The sequence below is a fragment of the Macaca thibetana genome, chromosome 6 (genome assembly GCF_024542745.1).
Source record: "Macaca thibetana thibetana isolate TM-01 chromosome 6, ASM2454274v1, whole genome shotgun sequence".
NCBI classification, from domain to species: Eukaryota; Metazoa; Chordata; class Mammalia; order Primates; family Cercopithecidae; genus Macaca; species Macaca thibetana.
Genome location: NC_065583.1, coordinates 24,831,913 through 24,853,248, shown reverse-complemented (window position 1 = coordinate 24,853,248; position 21,336 = coordinate 24,831,913). Strand labels below are relative to the sequence as shown.

At 41.0% G+C, this 21,336-nt stretch overlaps 1 non-coding gene across 1 annotated transcript; it reads left to right on the top strand.

The window, feature by feature from the left end:
- Positions 1-1,208: 1,208 nt before the first annotated feature.
- LOC126957693 (U6 spliceosomal RNA) lies at positions 1,209-1,313 on the top strand. Its single transcript, XR_007726877.1, has one exon. It is a non-coding gene; the product is annotated as a U6 spliceosomal RNA (small nuclear RNA).
- Positions 1,314-21,336: the final 20,023 nt, after the last annotated feature.

Genomic DNA, 21,336 nt, shown 5'->3' with positions numbered 1-21,336 from the left:
TAGAACCTAAAGTATAAAAAAAAAAAAAAAAAAAAAAAAAAAAAAGTAGAAGGGAATGTCAAAGAGGAAAAAAAATAAAATAGAAAACATAGCATTTAAAAATTGTGGGTTTTTTTAGAGATTAAAAAAACAGATAAACACCTATCAAGACCCATTAAAAGAAATGTGAGAAAACTATACTTAAAATTTTCAGAGGCCGGGCGCGGTGGCTCAAGCCTGTAATCCCAGCACTTTGGGAGGCCGAGACGGGCGGATCACGAGGTCAGGAGACCATCCTGGCTAACATGGTGAAACCCCGTCTCTACTAAAAAATACAAAAAACTAGCCGGGCGAGGTGGCAGGCGCCTGTAGTCCCAGCTACTCGGGAGGCTGAGGCAGGAGAATGGCGTGAACCCGGGAGGCGGAGCTTGCAGTGAGCTGAGATCTGGCCACTGCACTCCAGCCTGGGCGACAGAGCGAGACTCCGTCTCAAAAAAAAAAATTTCAGAAATTAAAACGGGACATCATTAGAGATCTTAAAATATTTAAAAGTTAAGAACTTCTGGCCTTCACATAAGATGTAGAAGGTCTTGAGGGACCATTTCTCCCACCAGATACACTACAAAAATTACTGGATCATCTTCCCAATCTTCCCTATATTTGATATTGGAGGGTTGTAGATGAAAAATGATCCAAAGTTAAATTACAGGGGAGTATAAGGCATTTCTAGCTGAGCAGGTATCAGTGGCCAAATTCTCTTCTGCTGAATTCCACAGGGGCTGGTGGAAGACTGGGCTTATCACAGTCTCTGGAACTCTGCTATGATACAGGAAAGCCTGCAGACCCTGTGGGCTAGTATAAATGGATTGAAGTCTGTAGGAGTTTCAAATGCAAAGAACTTATTCTTCTTACCTGCTGCGATTTCCCCCATGAAACTTTTGGTGAGTGTGTGGAAACGGTATGAAAATGGAATTGGAAAAGCAGAGAAAGAGAACTCTGTAGTCTACTGGTGATTAGATCCCAAGGTCCTACTAGAGAGAGTAGTTTATCATATATACAGTACAGACCAAGTTATCCCTAAATACATGTGAAAACACAGGTGAAATAAAGCTAACTTAAGCTGTATCCCAGCCACAAACCAGCTCAAATTCTATCTGGATTATAAGGATTGACCCATTTCCCTAACTTACAGACAAAAGAACATGTCCTCCCTTTTAGAAGACAGTATTGTGCTCACTTTGGCAGCACATATACTAAAATCGGAACAAGACACAGAAGATTACCATGGCCCCTGCATAAGGATGACACAAATTCGTGAAGCATTCTGTATTTTAAAAACTGAGTTCATGTCTTTTTGCAGGGACACGGATGAAGCTGGAATCCATCATTCTCAGCAAACTAACAGAGGAACAGAAAACCAAACACTGTGTGTTCTCACTCATGAGTTGGGAGTTGAACAATGAGAACACATGGACACAGGAATGGGAACATCACACATCAGGGTCTATCGTGGGGGTTAGAGGCAAGGGGAGGGAGAGCATTAGGACAAATACCTAACACGTGCAGGCCTTGAAACCTAGATGACGGGTTGACAGGCACAGCAAACCAGCATGGCACATGTAAACCTATGTAACAAACCTGCACATTCTACACATGTATCCTAGAACTTAAAGTATATATATTTTTTAAATTATATATACATATTTAAAAGTTTAAAAAGAATAAAATAGAAGACAGCATTTATACCAAGGGCTGTAGGATTTTATTTTTAATTACACAATTTCTGGCATGCAATAAAAAGCTATGAAATAAGTGAAGAAGCAGGATGTACTCCTAGTTAAGAGGAAAAAAAAACTGAATAGTAGCAGATCCACTAATGGTTCAAATATTGGAATAAACAAAGATTTTAAAATAACCATTGAAATATGTTAAAGAAATTTGAGGATAAGATTGACAAATTGGATAAAAAGAGTGAGAATTTCAAAAGATAAAACTGCTAAAATAGAACCAAGTGAAAATTCTAGAACTGAAAAAAAACTACAATGCATGAAATTAAAAATGTGTTTAATAGAGCTAAAGCAAAATGGACACAGCAGAGAAAACAGCATCAGTCATTTTATCCAGGTCATCACAAACTGGTTGAAAATTTTAAAAAAATGGAAAAATTGTAAGATGCACAAATAAAATAAATTATTAAATGCAGACATAGAAAATAGATTATATTTAGCAGAACAACAATGAAAATCATGGCTGACTTTCATCAGAAAATAACGGGTGACAGCTGGGTATAAAGGTGTGCACCTGTAGTTCCAGCTACCTGGGAGGCTGAGGCAGGAGAATTGGTTAAGCTGAAGAATTCACGTCCAGTCTGAGCAATATAGCAAGATCCTGTCTCTTAAAAAAAAAAAAAGAAAAGAAAAAGAAAAAGAAAAAAAGAAACAATGGAAGACAAAAGACGATAGAATTGACATCTTCAAAGTGCTAAAAGAGGGCGGGTGCGGTGGCTCACGCTTGTAATCCCAGCACTTTGGGAGGCTGAGGCGGGCGGATCACGAGGTCAGGAGATCCAGACCATCCTGGCTAACACGGTGAAACCTCATCTCTGCTAAAAATACAAAAAATTAGCCGGGCGTGGTGGTGGGCACCTGTAGTCCCAGCTACTCGGGAGGCTGAGGCAGGAGAATGGCATGAACCCCGGAGGCAGAGCTTGCGGTGAGCCAAGATCATGCCACTGCACTCCAGCCTGGGCGACAGAGCGAGACTCCGTCTCAAAGTGCTAAAAGAAAAAAAAACCATAATTCTGTAAATGAAGTACATATAGACATTTTTAAACAAACAAAAGGTGAGAAAATATGTCACCAGCTTTTGAAGCTAAAAGAAACAACTCAAGATGAAAGCAAAGATCTGCAGGAAGGAAGGAAGGATGACAAAAAGCTCAAATATGTGCATGAACATAAAAGAATACTTTAAATTTTCAAAAGTATTGACTATTAAAAACCACAGGCCAGGCACGGTGGCTCACACTTGTAATCTCATCATTTTAGGAGGTCGAGGCAGGTGGATTGCTTGAGCTCAGTAGTTCAATACCAGCCTGAGAAACATGGTGAAACCCCATCTGTACAAAAAAAAACCCCACAAAAATTAACTGGGTGTGGTGGTGCGCACCTGTAGTCCCAGCTACTCAGGATGCTGAGGTGGGAGAATGGCTTGAGCCTGGGAGATAGAGGTTGTAGTGAGCTGAGATTGTGCCAGTGCACTCCAGCCTGGGCAACAGAGCAAGACCCTGTCTCAAAACAAAAAACAAAAACCGCCAAAGCAAAACACAATAAAGTTTAGGGGTTTATAATATATAGAGAAATAAAATATGTGACATCAATAGCACAATGAACTAGAGGGAATTAAGTGGATTTTTTTTTTTTTTTTGGCAAAGATTTTACATTGTTCACAAAGTAGCAAAATACTAACTGATTCTTGTGATAAATTGGAGCGGTAAGTTGAGGATGCATATAGTAATCACTACAGTCCCCTACCCGGGCCCCAGCAAAGGAACCTTGTCACAACTGGAGTGGGAGGATAGTTACTACTGTCATCTACCGGGAAGAGGGTTTGTTTTTTTGTTTGTTGTTGTTGTTGTTGTTGTTGAGATAGAGTCTCGCTTTGTCGCCCAGGCTGGAGTGCAGTGGCCGGATCTCAGCTCACTGCAAGCTCCGCCTCCCGGGTTCATGCCATTCTCCTGCCTCAGCCTCCCGAGTAGCTGGGACTACAGGCGCCCGCCACCTCGCCCGGCTAGGTTTTTGTATTTTTTAGTAGAGACGAGGTTTCACCGTGTTAGCCAGGATGGTCTCGATCTCCTGACCTTGTGATCCGCCCGTCTCGGCCTCCCAAAGTGCTGGGATTACAGGCTTGAGCCACCGCGCCCGGCCAAGGCTTTGTTTTAATGAAAATTTTGTAGATGAGGAAACAGACTCCTAGAGGTTAAATCACTTTCTCTAACACTACCTGTGATAAGCTGAATAATGGCTCCCCAAAATGTCCACATTCTAATCCCTAGAATCTGTGAATATGTTACCTTACATGGGTAAACAGTTTGCAGATGTGTTGAGGATCTCGAGATGGGAAGATTATTCTGGATTATCCTGGTGGGTCCAAAGTAATCACAAGAGCTTTTATAAGAGGAAGGCAGTTGGGTCAGAGTCAGAGAGAACATATTCTGATGAAAGAAGGGGTGAGAGAAAGAGGGGGAATAGATAGAGACTGAGAATGAGTGAAAATGTTACATTTCCAGCTTTGAGGATGGAAGGCGCCTCAAGCCAAGGGATGGAGGCACCCTCTAGAAACTGGAAGAGGTTAGGAAATGGATTTTTCCCTAGAGCTTCCTGAGGTAGCACAGCCCTGCTGACACCTTAATTTCAGTTCATTAAAAACCATTTCGAACTTTTGACCTAAACAACTTTAAGGTAATAAAACTATTTTTAAGTCACTAAGTTTGTAGTAATTCATCATAGCAGTAATGGGAAATTAATATACCTATCCAACTAGGATTTTCTTCTAGGTTTTTCTGTTTTCCCAGTCTATGCCTTTATTCACAAGATGGACATAGTTACCATAATGAGAAGAAAAGCTAAAGCATTTATCAGAATGTTTTTGCCCTGCAGATATCTCTGATATTGCCTAACTGATCATGGTGTTCCTTAAATTGAAATAGACAGGCAACCTACCAAAGCCTTATTTGATTTGTGGAAGTGTTACATACAGTGGAAAGAATCCAGCAACCAGCAGACTCCTCATAACATGAGAGCTTCCTAAATCTTAAATTCAAAATATATATACATATATATGTGTCTATATATATGCACATGTATATACATGTATGTACACATATATATGCATACATATATACAGATACTTTTATTTATATATGTTTATTTAGGCACGTGTTAAAACGAAAAACTTCAGCTGAATTAAATTTAAAGGAGTTTAACTGAGCAATGAATGCTTTGCAATTCAGGCAGCCCCCAGAATCACAGAAGTTTCAGAGACTCCAGTGCAGCCACGTGGTGGAAGATTTATGGACAGCAAAAGGAAAGTGATATACTGAAAACGGAAATGAGATACAGAAACAACTGGATTGGTTAACAGCTCTGTGTTTGCCTTGTTTGAACATGGTTCAAATAAGGTTGGCTACATTTGATTGGCTGGAACTCAGCGATTGGTACAGGTATGTATTGTGGTCGGTTTATACCTCCACTTGTTATAGTTCATGATGTACAGAAAAATCTTTAGGCTGAACTTAAATATGTAAGGAGGTGGCTATAGGCTAAGCTTGATTTAACACACGCATACATGTACAAATATACATATATGCATGTATATATACTATATACACACGTTCTATGGAAATCTATATAGATATGCTTACAGATATTCACATATATATGTGTGTGTGTATGCAGTATGTGTATTTCCACGTATATGAGCAAAATGTCCTTGAAAAAATACAAAAACTGTTTAGAAAGCTACATCCAAGAAGGGGAACTGAGATCCTAGAGGATAAAGGTGGGAGTTTATTGTTATGGTTAGATATCCTTTTGTACTTTTTAAATGTTGACCCATGTAAGTATATCGCTGATATTTTTTAAAACACACATAAAATTTAAAAAAAATAAAGAATTCTTCTATTATACTATTGGGGCTAAGAAAATGATACCCCAAAATGAAGGCTTCAGAAGCAGCCCGGAAGCTTCTCTTCCAAAAGTTTCTCTCTGACGTTCTCTTGACCTGCTATCATTGACCCCTCATTCTTTCCTGAGGCTAGCAATAGAAACTAGAATCTCTCTTCCCCAAAGGTGGATCAAAAAACCAGAACCCCTTTTCCCCAACACCAGTCATAGGACCTAAAAACATTACTCAAACTTATCCCCCACCTTTCTGTGTAAAAACTGACCATACAGAAATTATCTGACCTATCTTGTTTGATTATAGATTGCAAGACTCCCATTCCAGAAAGGGTCCTGTCCCATACTCAGAAGGAAGGAATGCTGCTCAGAGAGGCCAAGAAGAATCTAGACAGACAGGCCTTGCTGGGGTTTTTCCCCCCCTCGGTCTATTAGCATTAGATCTCACATTTTTTGCTCAATCCTATTTCCACACGGCCATCCATAGTTTGTTGAACCTGAGGGTAAAAATGGACAATTTCCCCTGTATCTTCGGGTCTTCATTCTGAAGGCTCCCGTGCACATTAATTCGTTTGTATGCCTTTTTTCCCCAAGAATCTACCTTTTGTTGGTTGATTCTCAGCGAACCTTTGGAAGGCGAAGAAGTTTGCCCTTTGCCTTTGTAATACGTCCGTCAGCAAGAGTCAAGAGAGACTCCATATGCTTTTCCCCAAGACCCTCAACCACGTCCTCCACCCAACCTTCACTGCCTTTCCTTCACTGTCTGCCTTGAGACAGTGGGGCCTAATCACTCTATGCCTTTCCTTCCTGTTTCCAGAGGAATCTCAGACCCTAGGGAAGCTCCCATTTCCCATGGTTCTCTGCACCAGTATAATACCTCCCCTTGCCCCCTCGACTTCCTTCCGTCCTTGCTTTATTTTCTTCATAGCATTGATCACTAATCTGGTATTCTATACCTTACTCCCTTATCTGGATCATCACCTGTATCCCTCTAATACAAACTGAGCTCTATCAGAGCAAGGATTCTTGTCTGCCTTGTTCATTCCTGTAGCCAAAGCCTGAGTAAGAGTGCCTGGACATACTGAGAGAAGAAAGACAGACTCTCTCATATTGTTTTATATTGTTTTATACTCAGAAAAAGAGAAGAGAAGAGAAACTAAAGGCAGGTAGCCCAGCACCTAGGAACCAGACCCGAAACCCAGGACTGGGCCTGCCTGACCTAAACCTAGTAGTTAAAGATCGACCCCTGACCTAACTGGTTGTTATCTATAGATTCCAGACATTGTATGGAAAGGCACTGAAAAAATCCCTGTCCTGTTCTGCTTCGTTCTGATTACCGGTGCATGCAGCCCCCAGTCACGTACCCCCTACTTGCTCAAATCGAACACGACCCTCTCATGCGGACCCCCTCTTAGAGCTGTGAGCCCTTAAAAGGGACAGGAATTGCTCACTCTGGGAGCTCGGCTCTTGAGACAGGAGTCTTGTCAATGCTCCCAGCCAAATAAACCGCTTCCTTCTTTAACTCCCTTTCTGAGGAGTTTTGTCTGTGGCTTGTCCTGCTACAATACACCAGGCTCCCAATGAACACTTAATAATGGAGGAAGACAGTGATCATTGAATACTATGCTGGGAACCACAGTTTTGCTGGCACTAAAATGAAGAAGAGATAAACAGAGGGATGTATAATCCCTATGGCCACCCATCCACCAGCCTGGCAAGGACTGGGTGGAAAGAAGAAACTGCTGTCAAGGCATGTCCCGTTGTATGTCAGATCCCTCCACACACTTCCACCTTGCAGCAAGAAAAATGCCTGGAAGCCAACTAAACAAGTGGCAGTGTTTGAAGGATAAGGGCCCCTGTGGCTAGGAAACTGCTGATGTGAGAAGGAGAGCACAATTCTACTCACATTTGCAACAGGTAGTGGAGCACCATGAGAAACTTAAATACTGAAATGTTATTATAGTCTTAAGACAGAACATAAAAACCTTCAGCAAGAATAACTAAATGTGGCATTTGGTATTTGCCACATCATTTGTGTTAATCATAGAACATTTCTCAGGGGAGGAGGTCCTAACATTTCTTATATGTAAATATATACTTCATGTAAGTGTCTTTATGAGAATATCGTCTGTGAAAAGCAAATCATTCAACAAATATTTACTGAGCAGTCTTCTGTGCACCAGGCACTGTGCTAGTCCCTGGGAAAATGACACAATAAATAAGATGACGCCCTTATGAAACTTACATTCTAATAAAGAAGCCCAGCACTAAACAAGACACCCAAACCACAAAGACAGTCATTTCAGGCAGTGACTTGTGATGCAAAAGAAACAAATTTGGGGGTCTGAAGATTCCTACTTGAGGATGGGCATGGAGGAAGGCAGAGCAGACACCAGTGGGGCCTCCTTGTCCTTCTGACGTCCCCTGGCCATGCACTACAGCTGCTTGCTCCTCACAATGTGATCCTCAGAACATCAGCAAGGGAGCTTCTAAGAGCTGCAGCATCTCAGGCCTCTTAACAGAACTCTTTAACCAATCTGCATTTTAACAAGATCCCCAGGGTTTGTGAACACACTAAAGTTTGAAAACTACTCTTCAGGACTGTTTCTAACTGCCTGTATTTGCATATTCCCACTGCTCTTTCTGCATAAAGAGGAGCAATCAGAAGTGCTCTCTCCTTCCCCCATGATCCCGTACCAGTGGAGGGGGTATGGAAATGTTCAAGTCCCTCAGCACTCACACAGGTAACCCAGAGGCAGCCTTTTATGCCTTTCCCAGAGCTTCCCACAGGATGAAGCTTGGTGGCCTGCGGTGGTGGCTGGTGCCTCTCGCCACTGATTTCCCCTGCTACTGCCTCCTGTGCCTCCCAAGCCACCTGCTGTCATCTGCTTGCTTGCCTCAGGGTGCTCCGAGGGGAACCCGAGTAAGACAGGGGCCTCTCTGAAGATGTGAGCTGAGAACTGAAGAATGAAAGAAGCCACCTGGTGAAGAGCTGGGAGAGGGAGCAGTCAGTGGAAAGGCCCTGAGGCTCGGGAAAACTGCAATGCTCAAGGACTAGAATGGAGACCAGAGGCAGGAGCACAGTGGGGAGCCCTGTCGAGGGTGGATACAGAAGTACAAGAGTAGAGAAGGGAAGAGTGGATGCTGTTTGCACTAATGCAGTGAGATGATTGTGGCTTAGACATGTCAGTTGCGAGCAAAAGGACCAGAGGCAGGTGGAAGAGTGTTGACCTGTCGTAAAGCCAGGGTTGAAAAACAAACTGTGCAAAATATTCACACACTCAGCAAGCTTCGGATGGATGCATAAAATTAAGCAAATCCTCCAGTCTTACCTGTCTCTATACTAGGGACGCATAAGCTAATGGCTACACCCCAAATGTTTGTTCCTTAGGTTACAATGCCCAGCACTCAGTAACATTTCCTTCTCTAAAAATCTAGAAAATGTTCAAAGAGAAGCTAACTGTTAGGGCTCAGAAAACAATACTTCAAAATGAAATTCCCAGAAGTAAAAGGTTTTCTTCTGACCTTCTCCTGCTCTTCTGTCTCTCAGTCTCATTCTCCCGTGAGGCTAGCCATAGACACTAGAATCCCTCTTCCCAAGGCTGGTCATAGAAACCAGAACCTCTTTTATTCCCTGAAGACAGCCATAAAGCCTAAAAATATCACTCTATTCTTCCTCTGCTTTTCTGTGCAAAAACTGGCCATAACGACATGATCTGGCCTACCTTGTTTGCCTGCAGGTCATATAACCCCATTCCAGAGGGTATTCCACCCGATACCCAGAAGGAAAGCAAGCTGCACAGAGAGAATCTGATAGACAAGAGTCTAGACAAACAGGCCTTGCTGGGTTTCCCCATTCTGTCTATTAGCAGATTATACATTTTTTTGTCCAATCCTGTTTCCACACAGCTGTCCATACTTTATTGAACCTAAGCATAAAAATGGACAGTTTCCCCTGTATCCTGAGTCTTCATTCTGCAGGCTCCTGTGTATACTCATTAAGTAAATATGTATGTGTTTTCTTCAATAAATCTGCCCTTTAGCTGGGCATAGAGGCTTACGCCTATAATCCCAACACTTTGGGAGGCTGAGGCAAGAGCCCAGGAGTTTGAGACCAACCTGGGCAACATAGGGAGACCCTAGCTCTACAAAAAAAAATAATAATAAAAAAAATTAGCTGGCATGGTGGTATGTGCCTGTGGTCCCAGATACTCATGAGACTGAGGCTGTAGTGAGCTGTGATCACACCACTGTACTGTCTAGCCTGGGCAATAGAGCCTAGGCAACATAGCGAGATCCTGTCTCAAAAAGGAAGAAATGAGTTAAAAAATTAATCTGCCTTTTGTGAGCTGATTTTTCAGCAAAACTTCAGAGGTCCAAGGGAACACAACAATAACTACACAACAATAACTAAGATAGTCATGAACTCACTTCCTGGCTTTTGTGTTCCTGAGCTTAGACTAATTTTCATTCCTTTAACAAACATGTATTAGGTAGCACCTGTTGGCAGGCACTGTAGATTCCAAGATGGGCCAGATAAGGTTACAGCAGGGGGCAGCCCCAGCTATTATAATTCCACATAAGTGTGATAAACACACTATGAACAAAGAGGTATGCAACTACTGAAAGAAGTATCCAACCCTTTTATTGGGAGTTAGAGAAAGCTTACAGAAAAGGTAAAACAAAACTGGCATTTGAGTTGGATTTAAAGAGTGAGTAAAAGTTTGTCAGTCAAGGAAGAGGAAAAATGGCAGTTATCTGAGGAAAAGTTCAGTAGGGCTGGAATATCCAAGCAATGGGCAGTGAGTAGGGGAGCTATGCATTGCAGAGCTTTCCTAACTTCAGGACTTTTTATTTATTTATTTATTTATTTATTTATTTATTTATTTATTTATTTTATTTTTATTTTTTTGAGACGGAGTTTCTCTCTTGTCACCCAGGCCGGAGTGCAATGGCGTGATCTCTTCTTATTCATTATTCATTCATTATTCACCCCTTCTTATTCATTAGGCTAAGAAGGAGTCCACCTGACTTTCCTGCCTGTCTGACCCTATGGGCATTTAAGTTTGAGATCCTGATGTAGCAATTTGGGAAGCTCAGGGTGGTAGAAACCACCCCTGAGCAAGAATCAGCTGTTCCTTCTCCATGACCTAGCCCCGTCATCTATGAAGAAAGCTGGTTGTGCTAGATGGTCCCCCCTCCTGGCTTGGACAGAAAATCTAAGATTCTGTTTTCCAACAAAACTCCAAAGTCTCTGAAAAGGACAACCTGATTCAGTTCCCTCCAGAGTAAGTAAAGACAATACTGACACCTAGTGGCCCATTAACCAGCTCCATTTAATGCCCTAAAATTTCCAAGGACGGCTGAGTGTTTCAGTGCTGCCAAAACCTTCTTCATGTCCAAAGATACAGGAAACAAAAAATCGCCAAAAATTAATGACATTGAAACAAAAGATAGTATGTGCTGGTTTGTTTTCTAAACCTCTCTGGTGAGGATCCGGCTATATCTTGTTTGTCTTAAACATATTCACTATGTCAAAGCATTTGTATTTAACAATGTATTTCTCTTACATCATGAAAACGAATACGCTTTTAAAAATGCAAGGCTTATTTCCCAGGAGGTAAAAAGCCCAAATACTCTAAACTGTTTTATAATTATTTCTTTGATTTATTAATTAGTCTTCTAAACCCTGAAAAGTAAATAATAAACATCTGAGATTATGAGGACAGGAACTCCATTTGACTAGTTTTTGTGAAGATCTCACCACAGTCTTAAATCCTTAAATGTGGAACAATGAAGTTACTACAGGAGTGAGGGCTGAGGCAGAAATGGCAGGAGAAACACATTTTGAGAATGTCTTTCACTTCCAATGGGCTAATAATTACCAGAGTTTTAAAATCAGCACAATCTAAAATATAACACTTGGTGACATTTAGTCTGACTGTTGATTGAAGTAAAATAAAAGAGTAAAAAAAATGTATTTTAGTAATTATTATTTCACATTGAAAGCTTTTGATTTTGTCAAAAAGGGTAAGTGGCCTGGCCTTCCGATCCTGACATAAGCTCACATCTCATTGCAATACTTTAAATCAGACTTCAGAATGTGGCATTGGTGAGCAGTGGGGAAGACTTCATGCTAGTTAAACACACCTAAGCAATGTGCCTTTTTATTAGTGAAAAAGGCAACAGCTGGTATCATGACACAAATGAAAGGCTCAAGACAGACATTCAAGAAAAAGTAAAATGACTCACAGACTCCCTCTCCTGTCATAGACAATGAAACTAGGGGGAAAACCAAAAAAATAAATAGCCACTACCAAAAAAGAGAATTGAATGCTGTAATATGCAAAAGACAGTGGCCAAGAAAGGAGGCTGGCTCGCAGAGGGTGCTGAAACTCCCAAGAATGTTCCTTGATACTCCCAAATTGGATAAGAAATGCAAGAAGGATGATATCCTCTTTGCCTCTTTTGATTTCAAGGAAGTACACAGAAATGGCCTGAGGTGGTGAAAAATGAAAAGAGAAGAGAATAGTCAAATCGATCCCCCTGTGCAGAAGCACAGGCTACTAGACTCCACGCTAAATGGGGGAGAAGCATTTAGAAGGTGTTACCCTGTACTTCATTAAGTGGAGCAATCGCATGTTTGGAACAGAAAACAAAATGTAAGAAAGAAGAACAGAAACCAGTTCCTGTAAGAATGATTGCACCCAAACCTAGCTGACTGTTCCCTTGCCCTACCCCATCCACAGGCTACAGACAGGGGGATGGAAAAACCCCTGAGCCTTCCAGCTGTAGCCAGAGGACGAGGCTAGTCTCAGAAAATGGTGGAAGGAGGGCTCGCAAGAATTCATTCAGAACAACAACATTCACGCAACAGAGTGAGACACTGTCTTTAAAAAATAAATACAATAAAAAAAAATTCTTCAAGCTTGGAGGCAGAAAATGAACACAAAACCTCTAGTAATCTGTAACCCCACCTTAAAATAAAAAGAAAAAATTGTTTGTTGAAATAATGAAATCTAGCCAAGAAATCAAAATAAAGACCTCAGATTTAGAGAAGCCCAGATGAAACAACGTGGAGTGAGCATTGAATCAATTTAAATACAGTATTAATCAAAATCAAATGGGGAGTTAGGACTGGGAAGTAAAATAGGAATATTATAAACTTTGATCATTAAAAAAGCAACTCATGATATTTCAAGAAATGAGCAGATGCCAATAAATACTGGATACAATTTAAAGACAGTTTAGAAAAGAATGAGACCAACCTGTTAAACGTTTGACCTCATTTTTCTTAACATTCAACATACCTAAATAGTGATAAAGATAGTCATGGGAGCCACTGTGCTAGGCACTGGGAACCCAATATGAATAAGACAGTATTCATATGGCCTCTGCCTTCCGAAGGTATTTAATCTTTGGACAAAAATAACAATTATCATATTTGAACATTTTATTAGACATTTTACATTAACCTTATCACTTGCATCCTAGTATAAAATAGGCACTGATCAAGGTGCTTTACATGTGTAACATGGGTTCTTCACAACAGAGCTACGGCAAAGATACAATATTGTCTTCATTTTATATTTGATAAGGAAGTAAAAAGTATTTATCTAAAGTTTATGAAGTTCATTACTTCCATTTCTGTCTGTTAAATTCAAGTAAAATTTCAAAGAGCATTTTATGAAAGAAGGAACAAAAATAAGGGAAAGAAAAAACAAGGAGGGAAGGGAGGAAAGAAGGGAGAAAAAAAAAGGATCAGTTTCAGCTCAACTGTTAATTAGCTTGCCACAAAAAGAATAAAATACCGAGGAATACACCTAACTAGGGAGGTAAAAGTCCTCTACAAGGAGAGCTACAAACCACTGCTCAAAGGAATCAGAGAAGACACAAACAAACGGATAAACATTCCATGCTCATGGATAGGAAGAATTAATATTGTCAAAATGGCTACATTCCCTATAGCAATTTATAGATTCAATGCTACACCTATTAAATTACCATTGGCATTCTTCACAGAACTAGAAAAAACTATTTTAAAATTCATATGGAAGCAAAAAAGAGCCTGAATAGCCAAGACAATCCTAAGCAAAAAGAACAAAGCTGGAGGCATCACATTACCTGAACTTCAAACTATACTATACGGCTACAGTAACCAAAATAGCTTGACACTGGTACAAAAACAGACACATAGACCAATGGAACAGAACAGAGAACCCAGAAATAAGACCACACACCTACAACTATCTGATCTTCAGCAAACCTGACAAAAACCAGCAATGAGAAAAGGACTCCCTATTCAAAAAATGGTGCTCAGATAACTGGCTAGCCATTTGCAGAAGATTGAAACTGGACCTCTTCCTTATACCTTATACAAAAATTAACTCAAGATGGATTAAAGACTTAAAGGTAAGTAAGACACAAAACTATAAAAATCCTGGAAAACCTAGGCAATACCATTCAGGACATAGGCATGGGCAAAGATTTCATAATAAAGACTCCAAAAGCAATGGCAACCAAAGTAAAATTGGCAAATAGGATCTAATTAAACTAAAGAACTTTTGCACAGCAAAAGAAACTATCAGCAGAGTAAACAGACAACCTACAGAACTGGAGAAAATTTGTACAAACTATGCATCTAACAAAGGTCTAATATCTAGCATCTATAAGGAACAAATTAATTTACAAGAAAAAAAAACCTATAAAAAAGTGGGCAAAGGACATGGACAGACATTTTTTTCAAAAGAAGACATACATCGAGAGGCTGAGGCAGGAGAATCACTTGAACCCGGGAGGTGGAGGTTGCAGTGAGCCGAGATCATGCCACTGCACTCCAGCCTGGCGACACAGCGACACTCCATCTCAAAAAAAAAAAAAAGACTAACACGCGGCCGACAATCATATGAAAAAAAGCTCAACATCACTGATCATTAGAGAAATGGGAATCAAAACCATAATGAGATACCATCTAACACCAGTCAGAATGGCTACTATAAAGTCAAAAAATAACAGACGCTGGCGAGGTTGTGGAGAAAAAGGAACACTTATACACTGTGGGTAGGAGTGTAAATTAGCTCAGCCATTATGGAAGAGAGAGTGGTGATTCCTCAAAGACCTAAAGACAGAAATACTATTTGGTCCAGCAATCACATTACAGGGTATATACCCAAAGGAGTAGAAATCATTCTATTATAAAGACACATGCACGTGTATGTTCGTTGCAGCACTAGTCACGATAGCAAAGACGGAATCAATCTAAATGCCCATCAGTGGTAGACTGGATAAAGAAAATGTGGCACATACACACCATGGAATTGGAATACTATGTAGCCATAAAAAATGAGAACATGTTCTTTGCAGGGACATGTGTGGAGCTGGAGGCCATTATCCTTAGCAAACTAACAAGAACAGAAAACCAAATACCGCATGTTCTCACTTGTAAGTGTGAGCTGAATGATGAGAACACATGGACACACAGAGGGGAACGACACCCAGTGGGGCCTGTTGGAGGGTAGAGGGTGGTAGGACGGAGAGGATCAGAAAAAATAACTCATGGATACTAGGCTTAATACCTGGGTGATGAAATAATCTGTGCAACAAACACCCATGACACAAGTTTACCTATGTAACAAACCTGCACATGTACCCCTGAACTTAAAAGTTTTAAAAAAAGACAAAAAACCTGTTAATTAGCTGAGTGCCCTAACTAGTCTGCATCTTAGACCAGAGGGTTGGTCCTAGTTGTCACCATATTCGTTCCCTTTTTCTTCTAATTATATAACTCCTGGATTTCAGTTGGGCGCATGACTGCCCAGTACAAGGGCTATAATTTCCAGCCTCCTTAGCATCTAATGTGACCATGTGACTATGCCACAACCCAATGGATTGTAAGATGGTTTTGTGTAATTTCTGGGAAGTGTTCTTTAAAGGAGAGAATGTTTCTCCTCACCTCACACCAGACCCACCCACCCGCTCCTTGCAACATGAATATGCAAGGAGTGTGCATATTCACCCTTTTCCAACATGACAATGGGGCTCCCTTCTAAGAAGGCAGGAACAGAAAGCTGTAGGCGGCCTAGCTCCCAGATGATTATGGAGCTGCCACACCAGCTCTGGCCTAGCTACATCTGGACTTCACAGGACAGAGAAACAAACGTCTATCTGATTTAAGCCACTATTTTAGCCTTCCAGTTACTGCTAATTCTAATCTTCACAGATACAAGTGGCTTTTCTTTCCATCTTTTAAAGCACCGAAAACCCTTAATTCACATTAGAACAATCACAGGGTAATGCTCAGGTTGAAGCAGGAGTAGGGGACAAAGCCACATTTTATCAATGATAAAGGTGAAGCTCAGAGAGAAGTAACTGACTAGCAAAGGGCAATGCTCAGATCTGGGCCTGCATCAGTCTGGCTTCAGCAGGTTCTCGCCGGCAACACAGAACTGTCGTTTTGGATCCATTTCCCTTTTGATGCTGTATACTCCCCAATTCCCTGAATCCTCCTCTGCTCAAGAGGTATAAAAGCAATTTTACTCCTCATCAAATGTGGAGACCTGACAAAATATTTTAATCCTGGAAAAAAAAAAAAAAAAAAAGCCAAAGGGACAAATGCTGTCTCTTTCAAAAGCTGACATACAATTTTTGACCAAGAAAGAAAAGGAATCATGAAGGGAAAGAGAGAGGAGCCAATCGCCAATTATAAAGGACTCCTATAGCTTCCACTCTCTGTACCTGGAGAATAACTCCCGACTGCCTCCCAAACACTTTTCTCCAGCCCTGTCTCTCCCCTGCTCCAAGAGGAAGTTGGAAACTCAAAAGCATCCATTCTACAAATAATGGTAAACATCTACATGGGAAGCACTGAGCTGAACACTGGGATTCCAATACAAATAAGACAAGATCCCTGACTTTCAAAGGCTTAAAATCTCTTGAAAAAATACCTATCACATTTGAACATTTTATTAGATGTTTCACATTAGCATCATGGCAGCCACTCACACCCTAGTATGAAATAGGTGGTGATCAAGGTACTCTTACACATATTAGGAGTTCCACGCAACATATCTATAAGAAATGTGTATTATCACCTTCATTTTACAGATGAGGAGATGAAGCACATAGCAATTGAATAGTTTGCCCATTGTAATACAGTAAGTTGCATATGTTGTATCATTTAAAACTCACAACAGTCTTAATTATTGGTACTTGTATAATGCTCTAAGTATTATATTCATTATTGGTAAAGTTGTAGAGAAATGGAAGGACAAAATTAAGTGCTGGGAGTTTAATACACGTTTAGTTGAAGAAATATGGAACGCAATTTAGAAAAATAAAATGATAGTTAAAAGTCTCACAGGTATTAAAACTCAAACATAAGCCCAGGGAAACTGAACTCCAAATCAAACCTCTTCTAAAAACTTACACTGTCACAAGGGCTATTCTGTGCTTAAGCAGAGGACCTAATGGAATCGCTCAGGAAGGAGATTTGAAGCAGCAGGTAGGGGAGCACTTACAAAATGCTTCTCAATGGAAGAGGCACCCAGGCTGAGCCCAAAAGGGTGGGGAAAGCCTTTCCATGTTGAGAGAACATGGAAAGTGCAAAATCCTGCACGCATTGAGAACTTGCCTCTGTGGAGGAAGTACTAGCCCCATGACTGGAATTTAGAATGGGAGGGACGGAGTAAAGAAAGACGTGAGTGGAAATGACATCTTTCTTTGCTGGCTTCTTAATCTCCAAGTGTCCACAACTTTCTGTAGAAATGCACTCCTCCTGCTTTTCTCGTGCAGTTAACAATTCATATTTTGTCTTAAAATTGACTCTGTTGTGTTCCTTTCTCTTGCGTCCGCATTTACCACCTTGCCATGTCTTATTAAATTATCTGCTATCTATTCCTTTTGTTATTTCCAATACCACATTTGGAGCATACCTTCGTTCACCACAAGTCTAGACAAGAGCAGTATCCCACCAGCCTACAGTTTTCAGCCCACCTTCCCAAAACTCACATGCCACACAAGGTCATGGGTCTCCAGGGCACAGGGCAAAAACTGGCATTTCACTCCCACACACACACATACCCAATTCAAATGGCACTAAAAATGTGGCGAGACATCTAGCCTTGCTGGCAACCAAAATAAATGCAGGTAATAACAAAGTTTTTACTTCTCAGACTTTGAAACAATTAGCAATACCCATTGTTGACAAAGATGTGAGGAAATGGGCACACGCAGATCCTTTGGGGAGTCTACACTGATACAACTATGGTGGAAAGTCGTGCAGTCATGAGTATTAACATCCTTAAAAAGTTCATGTCCTTTCCCAGTAGTTCCCCTTCAAAGTGTTTCTCCTTAGAAATAATCTAGGCCGGGCATGGTGGCTTGTACCTGTAATCCCAGCTACTCCGTAGGGTGAGGCGGGAGGATCTCTTGAGGTCAGAAGTTCAAGACCAGCCTGGGCAACATAGCGAGATCGCGTCTCTTAAAAAATAATTAACAAATTAGCTGGGCACTGTGGCAGGTGCCTGTAGTCCCAAGCTACTTGGGAGGCTGAGGTGGGAGGATCCCGACAAGACATATAGGATGCTTTTTATAGCATAATCAAAAACTGAAAACAAACTATATAGCAGTTATCAAATTGGTTTAATAGCTATGGGATATATATGAGATATATATGAATACCACTCAGCTAATAGGCATGATACTGTAGATATACATTTATTGACATAAAAAAACTCAATATGGGCTGGGCATGGTGACTCACTGCTATAATCTCAGCACTTTGGGAGGCCAAGGTGGGCAGATCACTTGAGCCAAGGAGTTCAAGACCAGCCTGGGCAACATGGTGAGACCACGTCTCCACCAAAAATACAAAAATATAGCTAGGTGTGGTGATGCATGCCTATGGTCCCAGCTACTTGGGAGGCTGAGGTGGGAGGATTGCTTAAGCCTGGGGGCAGAGGTTGCATGAGCCAATATTGCACCACTGCACTCCAGCTTGGTTGACAGAGTGAGACCCTCTCTCAAAAAATAAAGAATCAATATGAATACATGCATTATTTATATGTGTGGGTTTATATGTGTATATGTATATATATCTACATATGAGTAATCCAAGTAAATTCCATAGCCAAATCTTGCCACAATATCATAACTGAAGAAAAATATTCCATACATTAGAAAAACAGAAAAGGTTTACGTCAAAGTAACACAGACCTGAAACTAAGAGTGAATTCTTACTTAGACTGAAGGAGATCCAATGTTTCACCCCAAACAATACTTCTTATGCCCTCTTTTGCCCTTTTCTTTCTAATCTTACTCTCTTACAACCTGATGCTGCACAGAATCCTTCATCTTCCTCTGTTCCTCTCTCTCCATCACCCACAAAAAAATCTGACTCGTGTCTCTTTCCTCACTCCTGTTTCTATAGAGGCCTCTACTCCTATTTTTTCCCCTCGCTCTACTGCAAGGCAGCCACATTCCTCCCCAAAGGCCATTCTGATCTTCAGTGATCTCCAAACTGATAAGCTGGGGAAGGGAGAGGGAGAGAAGAGAGATGAGAAAAGGGAGGGAGGAGGTATGGAGTAACATGCCCTCTGGGACAATTCCCAGATGGCAATATAAAAATATTAGTTATGTCTACTGAATAAAGATTCTTGGAAATACTCATTTCCATGATCAAATGTGACTGGCACAAAACTCAAAGACAGAATAGATGACAGGTCACTAAGGGCTAGGAGAAGGGAGGAAGGAGTTACTGCTTAATGGGTGCAGAGTTTCTGTTTGGGGTGATGAAAAAGTTTTGAAATAGTGGTGATGGTTGGGACTACAGTAAATAATAATGTATTACATATTTCAAAATAGGTAAAAGGGGATTTTAAAAGTTCTTCAGCAGAAAATGATAAATATTTGAGGTCACAGATGAGCTAATTAGCCTGACTTGCTCAGTCCACCATGAATACATGTGCCAGAACATCACGCTGTACCCCATACATATAGACAATTATTATTTGTCCGGTAAAAGAAAAATTAAAAGTAGTTTAAAATGTCTGGACAAAGGATAAAAAATGTGTTTTAAATGGTTAAAATGGCAAATTTTATAAGATATTTATATGTGTGTATATATACATATATACACTTTTTTATATATATACACATTTATATACACACACATACACACACACACAATTTTTCTTTTTTTTTTTTTTAAGACGGAGTCTCGTTGTGTTGCCCAGGCTGGAGTGCAGTGATTCAATCTCAGCTCACTACAACCTCTACCTCCCGAGTTCAAGCAATTCTCCTGCCTCAGCCTCCTGAGTAGCCAGGACTACAGGCATGTGCCACCACGTCCAGCTAATTTTGTATTTTAGTAGAGACAGGGTTTTTCACCATGTGGCCAGGCTGGTGTCGAATGACTCACCTCAAGTGATCTGCCTACCTCAGCCTCCCAAAGTGCTGGGATTATAGGCGTGAGCCACCGCGCCTGTCCTATTAACTATAATTTTAAAAAGGGAGGTCTGGCACAGACTTAGCTCTTCTGCCCCCTTTGTCCTTTCTTCCTGTCCAGAGTACAGATCATGCCCAAATTCACATAAGAGCCATCTAGAGACCAAGAGGTAATAATAAGCAAGAGGATGAAAGCAACATAGTATTTATGATGACAAAGTAGAAAGACAGTCTCGGGGTCCCTGTGGCATGAGCAGCCTCACAGCCTCACAGTCCAAGCTGACTTCCCCCAGGTTTCTTATTGTGAAAGAAAAATGAGTCTTCTTTAAGTTACTTAGCAAATTTTCCATTACTTGCTGCTAAATACACTCCTAATAGATACAGCTCCCTGTTGCCTACTCACAGAAATGCCTAGCAAGGCATCTAAGACTTTTCCCAGTCTTGCCCCCACCTCCCTTTGCAAATTTCTCACCCTTTTTTCTCATAAGAATTCGACTCCAACTTTGTTTTCTCTAAAGAGACCACTCACCACCCTGCTCTGTGTCTTTGCTCATGGCAGCTCCCTACTCAGCATGCCCTCCCCTCACCACCTGTGCTTAGCTACCCTTCAGCTCCACATCTCCCAGAAACACTTCACCTTGCTCCAGCAAGAAGTAAAATGCTCCCTCTGATATTCAAAGCGCGCTATTTGTATGCCATCTATCACCAGTATCCGATCCGTCAGCAAGGCTTTTCAGATCTGTTTTCATACTGCATCTCCCCAAAATCCACTTCCAGACATGACTCCTCATACTATCTACTGCACACCACTTTTAGCTCTCGTATGGAGACCCGAAACAGCCCTGATTTGGCCTCCATATTCCATTCTTACCCCTCTCCCTCCAGTCCATTTCTAACACAGGAGCCAGAATAATCTTTTTAAAACCGTTAAGTCAGATCATGTCATTTCCTGCTCAGAGCCTCCAGATGGCTTCCCAACACCCTTGGAATAAAATCCAAATTCCTTTCTGTGGACCACCTGCCCAGCACCTCACAGTGTGGTCCATTCTGCCTCTTCAACTCCATTTTTACCCCTTTCCACCTGTTCACTCTCACTCAGCCACGTTAGCCATCCTCCGTTCCTTGACAGCACCAGTCTAATTCCAGACTTAAGGCAGTTGCACTTGGCATTCCCTCTGCCTGGAATGATCTCCTCCCAAATCTATACATAAGTTATTCTCTAACTACTTAAACATTTCTG